Source organism: Heptranchias perlo, chromosome 20, assembly GCF_035084215.1.
Source record: "Heptranchias perlo isolate sHepPer1 chromosome 20, sHepPer1.hap1, whole genome shotgun sequence".
NCBI classification, from domain to species: Eukaryota; Metazoa; Chordata; class Chondrichthyes; order Hexanchiformes; family Hexanchidae; genus Heptranchias; species Heptranchias perlo.
In genome coordinates, this window is record NC_090344.1 from 4,778,186 (window position 1) to 4,785,595 (window position 7,410).

A 7,410-nucleotide genomic window follows, 5' to 3' on the forward strand; every position below is an offset into this window, starting at 1 on the left:
AAAAGGAAGATGGTAGTGGTTGTTGGAGGCCAATCATCTCAGCCGCAGGGCATTGCTGCAGGAGTTCCTCAAGGCACTGTCCTCGGTTCAACCAACTTCAGCTGCTTCATCAATGACCTTCCTTCCATCATAAGGTCAGAAATGGGGATGTTCGCTGATGATTGCACAGTGTTCAGTTCCATTCGCAACCCTCAAATAATGAGGCAGCCCGAGCCCGCATGCAGCCAGACCTGGACAATAACCAGGCTTGGGCTGATAAGTAGCAAGCAGCATTCCCACCAGGCAAGTTCGAGACAATGACCATCTCCAACAAGAGAGAGTCTAATCACCTCCCCTTGACATTCAACGGCATTACCATGGCTGAATCCCCCACCATCAAAATCCTGGGGGTCACCATTGAACAGAAACTTAACTGCACCAGACGCATAAATATTGTGGCAACAAGAGCAGGTCAGAGGCTGTGAATTCTGCGGCGAGTGACTCAACAAAGAATTTCCACCATCTCCAAGGCGCAAGTCAGGAGTGTGATGGAATACTGTCCACTTGCCTGGATGAGTATAGCTCCAACAACACTCAAGAAGCTCGACACCATCCAGGACAAAGCAGCCCGCTTGAATGGCACTCCATTCACTACCTTAAACATTCACTCCCTCCACGACCAGCGCACCGTGGCTGCAGTGTGTACCATCTATAAGATGCAATGTAGCAGTGCTATTCGATAAGGCTTCTTCGACAGCACCACCCAAACCCGCGACCTCGACCACGTAGAAGGACAAGAGCAGCAGGCACATGGGAACAACACAACCTGAACATTCCCCTCCAAGTCACACATCATCCTCACTTGGAAATATATCGCCGTTCCTTCATCATCACTTGGTCGCAATCCTGGAACTCCCTATCAAACAGCACTGTTGAAGAAGCTTCAGCACACGGACTTCAGCGGTTCAGGAAGGTGGCTCACCACCACCTTCTCAAGGGCAATTAAGGATGGGCAATAAATGCTGGCATTGTCAGCGACACCTCCATCCGATGAAATCATAGATTTCGGAGAAAGGTTGCAGCAAGGAAGGAGACCCTTCGGCTCAATGCAACAGCAATCCAGCTGGTCCCACTTTCCCATCCGATCGCCGTCGCCCGGAAATTCTTTTCCTTTGAAGTAATTATCCAGTTCCCTTTTGAAGCCCGAGATTGAACCTGCCTCCACCACCCCCTCGGGCAGTGCATTCCAGGTTCTAACCATTCGCTGTTTGAAAAAGTTTTTTCCTCATGTCACCTTTGGCTCTTTTGCCAATCACCTGAAATGGAGATCCTCTGGTTCTTGACACTTCAGCCAATGGGAAAAGTTTCTCCCCATCTATTCTGTCTGGACCCATCATGATCTTGAATACCTCTATAAATTCTCCTCGCAACCGTCTCTATTCCAAGGAGAACAATCCCAGCTTCTCCAGTCGATCTACGTAACTAAAGTAGGTCATCCCTTTAATAATTTTTGTAAATCTCTTCTGCACCCTCTCAAAGGCCTTCACGTCTTTACTAAAGTGCGGTGCCCAGAACTGGACACAATACTCCCGTTGTGGCCGAACCAGTGTTTTATTAAGTTTCATAATGTATTCCATACTTTTGTACTCTATGCCTCTATTTATAAAGCCCAGGATCCCGGATGCTTTTTAATGGCTTTCTCAACCTGCTCTGCCACCTTCAACCAGCTGTGCACATAAACCCCCATATCTATCTGTTCCTGTACCTCTTTTAGAGTTATGCCCTCGAGTTTATATGCCTCTACTCGTTCTTCCGACACGAAATGGATCAGTACGCATTTTTCTGCGTTACATTTAATCTGCCACTTGTCCGCTATGCCACCAGCCTGTCCATAACCTCTTGCAGAGTATTACTCTCCTCCACACTGTTTACTACCCTTCCAAATTTTGTGTCATCTGCAAATTTTGAAGTTGTGCCCTGTACACCCAAGTCCAAATCATTGATATATATCAAGAAAAGCAGTGGTCCCAGCATTGACCCCTGGGGAACACCACTGTACAACTCCCTCCATTCCACAAAACATCCGCTCTCCACTACTGTCTGTTTCCTGTCCCTGAGCTAATTCTATATCCATGTTTCTACTGCCCCCTTTAATCCATGGGCCACAAGCTTACTGATAAGTCTAAAGTGCGGCACTTTATCAAACGCCTTTTGAAAGTCCATATACACTGCATCAACTGCATTGCTTTCATCTACCCTCGATGTTAACTCATCAAAATATTCCATCAGGTCAGTTAAACACGATTGGCCTTTTACAAAGACGTGCTGGCTTTTCCTAATCAATCCACACTCGTCCAAGTGACTGTTCATTCTGTCCCAGATTATCGTTTCGAAACGTTTCCCCACCACTGAGTTTACCTCACTGGCCTCTTGTTGCTGGGTTCACCCTTGCACTCTTTTTTGAAGAAGGGTGTAACATTTGCAATTCTCCAGTCCTCTGCACCACCCCCGTATCTTTGGATGTTTGGAAGATTATGGCCAGTACCTCCACAATTTCCCCTCTTACTTCCCTCAGCAACCGAGGATGCATCCCATCCGGATCGGGTGACTTATCGACTTCAACTGCAGCTGGCCTTTCAAGTACCCGTTCTTTATCAATGTTTAACCCATTCAGTATCTCAACTATATCTTCCTATGCTGAGACTCTGGCAGCATCTTCACCCTTGGTAAAGACATATGCAAAGTATTCTCTTTGCCCCACTTATTTCCCCTTTCAGTTCCCCTCTGAACTTTCTATATTCTGCCTGGTGAATGAATCAAAAAACAAGTCAGGATTCCCGTCAGCCTGAAACAGAAAGTTATTCGTTCATTAATGGCGATTTGAACAACTATTCGTCTTTTTTCATAATTTAATGAGCATTGCGAAATTAATGCAGTGAACTATTTTGGAGAAGTTAATTCCCTGTTCGGGAAAAGGACGCGTCTCCCACACTGAGAGCATTTGCAGACGGCAGCGATCTTCTGAGGGTTTCCGAGAACAACGTGTGCGGCAGAGTTTCTGCAGTGTAGTGGTTATCACGGTCGCCGAACACGCGAAAGGTCCTCGGTTCGAAACCGGGCAGAAACATTTTTGGGCCACCCCTTCTGCCTCCATGAGTCGATCTCCTTTCTGGTCCCGAATTAGAGTCGGGTTCTCACGAACCGTTTAATGTTTACATGCCTGTGGAAGACTTTTGGATTGCCTTTTATGTTGGCCGCCAGTCTCTTCTCATACCCACTCGATGCCCCTCTTATTTCCCCTTTCAGTTCCCCTCTCAACTTTCTATATTCTGCCTGGTGAATGAATTAAAAACAAGTTAAGATTTCCGTCAGCCTGCAACAGAAAGTTATTAGTTGAACTATGGCGCTTTGAACAATTATTCGTCTTTTTTCAGAGTTTAATCAGTATTGCGAAATTAATACAGCAAACTATTTTGGAGAAGTTAATTCCCTGAACGGGAAAGGGACCCATCTCCCACACTGAGAGCATTTGCAGACGGCAGCTATCTTCTGAGAGTTTCCTCCAGCAATCCGTGTTACAGAGTTTTGTAGTGTAGTGGTTATCACGTTTGCTTAACATGCGTCAAGCCTTCGGTTCGAAACCGGGTTAAAACATTTTTGGGCTGCCTCCATGAGTCGATCTCCTTTTTGGTGCCGAATCAGAGTCGGGTTCTCACGACCCGTTTAATTTTTACATGTCTGTGGAAGTATTTTGGATTCCCTTTTATGTTGGCCGCCAGTCTATTCTCACAACCTCTCTTTGCCCCTCATATTTCCCCTTCAAGTTCCCCTCTCAACTTTCAATATTCTGCCTGGTGAATGAATAAATAAAAAAGTTAGGATTTCGGTCAGCCTGAAACAGAAAGTTAGCAGTTGATCAATGGCGATTTGAACAACTATTCGTCTTTTTTCAGAGTTCAATGAGTATTGCGAAATTAATACAGTAAACTATTTTGTGGAAGTTAATCCCCTGAACGGGAAAGGGACCCGTCTCCCACACTGAGAGCATTTGCAGACGGCAGCGATCTTCTGAGGGTTTCCTGGTACACCGTGTGCCGCAGAGTTTCTGTCGTGTCGTGGTTATCACGTTCGCAAAATACGCGAGCTGTCCCTGGTTCGAAACCGAGCAGGAGCATTTTTGGGCTGGCTCCATGAGTCGATCGCCTTTTTGGCCCCGAATCAGAGTCGGGTTCTTCCAACCCGTTTAATGTTCACATGCCTGTAGAATACTTTGGGATTGCCTTTTATGAGGGTATCTCATACCCTCGATTTGCCCCTCTGATTTCCCCTTTCAATTCCCCTCTCAGCTTTCTATATTCTGCCTGGTGAATCAATCAAAAAACAAGTTAGGATTCCCGTCAGCCTGAAACAGAAAGTTATTCGTTCATTAATGGCGATTTGAAAAACTATTCGTCTTTTTTCATAGTTTAATGAGCATTGCGAAATTAATACAGTGAACTATTTTGTAGAAGTTAATTCCCTGAACAGGAAAGGGACCCGTCTCCCACACTGGGAGCGTTTGCAGACGGCAGCGATCTTCTGAGGGTTTCCTGGAACGATAAATGCAAAAGGATTTCTATAGTGTAGCGGTTATCACGTTTGCTTAACATGCAAAAGGTCCCCGGTTTGAAACCGGGCAGAAACATTTTTGGGCCACCCCCTTTGCCTCCCTGAGTCGATCTCCTTTCTGGTCCCGAATTCGAGTCGGGTTCTCACGAACCGTTTAATGTTTACATGCCTGTGGAAGTCTTTGGGATTGCCTTTTATGTTGACCGCCAGTCTATTCTCATACCCTCTCTTTGGCCCTCTGATTTCCCCTTTCAATTCATAGAAGTTTAGAATCATAGAAGTTTATGACATGGAAACAAGCCCTTCGGCCCAACATGTCCATGTCGCCCAGTTTATACTACTGAGCTATTCCCAGTTACCTGCACTTGACCCATATCCCTCTATACCCATCTTACCCATGTCACTGTCCAAATGCTTTTTAAAAGACAAAATTGTACCCGCCTCTACTACTGCCTCTGGCAGCTCGTTCCAGACACTCACCACACTTTGAGTGAAAAAATTGCCCCTCTGGACATTTGTATCTCTCCCCTCTCACCTTAAATCTATGCCCCCTCGTTACAGACTCCCCTAAATTCCCCTCTGAACTTTCCATATTCGGCATGGTGAATGAATGAATAAAAAAAATGTTAGCATTTCTGTCAGCCTGCAACTGAAAATTATGAATGATTAATGGCGATTTGAACAACTATTCGTCTTTTTTCAGAGTTTAATGAGTATTGCGAAATTAATACAGGAAACGATTTTGTTGAAGTTGGTTCCCCAAACGGGAAAGTGACCCGTCTCCCATACTGAGAGCATTTGCAGACGGCAGCGATCTTCTGAGGCTTTCCTCGAAGCACATGTGCGGCAGAGTTTCTGTAGTGCAGTGGTTATCACGTTTGCTTACCACGCGAGAGGTCCTCGGTTCAAAACCGGGCAGGAGCATTTTTGGGCTGGCTCCATGAGTCGATCTCCTTTTTGGTCCCGAATCAGAGTCAGGTTCTTCCTACCCGTTTAATGTTTACATGCCTGTGGAAGACTTTAGGATTGCCTTTTATGTTGGCCGCCAGTCGATTCTCATCCTCTCTCTTTGGCCCTCTCATTTCCGCTTTCAGTTCTCCTCTGTCCTTTCTATATTCTGCCTGGTGAATGAATAAACAAAAGTTAGGATTTCCGTCCGCCTGCAACAGAAAGTTATGAGTTGATTAATGGCGATTTGAACAACTATTCGTCTTTTTTACAGAGTTTAATGAGTATTGCGAAATTAATACAGCAAACTTTTTGGTCGAAGTTAATTCCCTGAACGGGAAAGGAACCGGTCTCCCACACTGAGAGCATTTGCAGACGGCAGCGATCTTCTGAGGGTTTCCTAGAAGTACTTGTACAGCAGAGTTTCTGTAGTGTAGTGGTTATCACGTTCGCCTCACACGCGAAAGGTCCCCGGTTCGAAACCGGGCAGAAACATTTTTGGGCCAACCCCTCCGCCTCCATGAGTCGATCTCCTTTCTGGTCCCGAATCAGAGTCAGGTTCTTCCGACCCGTTTAATGTTTACATGCCTGTGGAAGACTTTGGGATTGCCTTTTATGTTGGCCGCCAGTCTATTCTCATACCCTCGCTTTGCCCCTCTGATTTCACCTTTCAATTCTCCTCTGAACTTTCTATATTCTGCCTGGTGAATGAATGATTGAACAAAAAGTTAGGATTTCCGTCCGCCTGCAACAGAAAGTTATTAGTTGATTAATGGCGATTTGAACAACTATTCGTCTTTTTTCAGAGTTTAATGAGCATTGCGAAATTAATACAGTAAACGATTTTGTAAAAGTTAATCCCCTGACCGGGAAAGGGACCCGTCTCCCACACTGAGAGCATTTGCAGACGGCAGCTATCTTCTGAGGGTTTCCGATCGCAACGTGGGCTTCAGAGTTTCTGTCGTGTAGTTTTTATCACGTGCCATCTAACACGCGAAAGTTCTCTGGTTCGAAAACGGGCAGAAACATTTTTGGGATGCCTCCATGAGTCGATCTCGTTTATGGTCCCGAATCAGAGTCGGGTTCTTACTACCCGTTTAATGTTTATATGCCTGTGGAAGAGATTTGGATTCCCTTTTATGTTGGCCGCCAGTCGATTCTCATCCTCTCTCTTTGGCCCTCTCATTTCCGCTTTCAGTTCTCCTCTGTCCTTTCGATATTCTGCCTGGTGAATGAATAAACAAAAGTCAGGATTTCCGTCAGCATGAAACAGAAAGTTATTAGTTGATTAATGGCGATTTGAACAACTATTCGTCTTTTTTTACAGAGTTTAATGAGTATTGCGAAATTAATACAGCAAACTTTTTGGTCGAAGTTAATTCCCTGAACGGGAAAGGAACCGGTCTCCCACACTGAGAGCATTTGCAGACGGCAGCGATCTTCTGAGGGTTTCCTAGACGTACCTGTACAACAGAGTTTCTGTAGTGTAGTGGTTATCACGTTCGCCTCACACGCGAAAGATCCCCGCTTCAAAACCGGGCAGAAACATTTTTGGGCCAACCCCTCCGCCTCCATGAGTCGATCTCTTTTCTGGTCCCGAATCAGAGTCGGGTTCTTCCGACCCGGTTCATGTTTACATGCCTGTGGAAGACTTTTGGTTTCCCTTTTATGTTGGCCGCTAGTCTAATCTCATCCTCTCTATTTGCCCCTCTTATTTCCCCTTTCAGTTCCCCTCTAAACTTTCTATATTCTGCCTGGTGAATGAATTAAAAAAAAGTTAGGATTTCCGTCAGCCTGAAACAGAAAGTTATTAGTTGATTAATGGCGATTTGAACAACTATTCGTCTTTTTCAGAGTTTAATGCGTTTTGCGAAA

General features: G+C 45.3%; 4 non-coding genes across 4 annotated transcripts; all 4 read left to right on the forward strand.

The window, feature by feature from the left end:
• Positions 1-4,590: 4,590 nt before the first annotated feature.
• On the forward strand, positions 4,591-4,663 carry trnav-aac (transfer RNA valine (anticodon AAC)). Its single transcript has one exon. It is a non-coding gene; the product is annotated as a tRNA-Val (tRNA).
• Positions 4,664-5,438: 775 nt separating this feature from the next.
• On the forward strand, positions 5,439-5,511 carry trnag-acc (transfer RNA glycine (anticodon ACC)). The gene has a single exon. It is a non-coding gene; the product is annotated as a tRNA-Gly (tRNA).
• Positions 5,512-5,957: 446 nt separating this feature from the next.
• trnav-cac (transfer RNA valine (anticodon CAC)) lies at positions 5,958-6,030 on the forward strand. The gene has a single exon. It is a non-coding gene; the product is annotated as a tRNA-Val (tRNA).
• Positions 6,031-7,010: 980 nt separating this feature from the next.
• On the forward strand, positions 7,011-7,083 carry trnav-cac (transfer RNA valine (anticodon CAC)). The gene has a single exon. It is a non-coding gene; the product is annotated as a tRNA-Val (tRNA).
• The last annotated feature ends 327 nt before the right edge of the window (positions 7,084-7,410 follow it).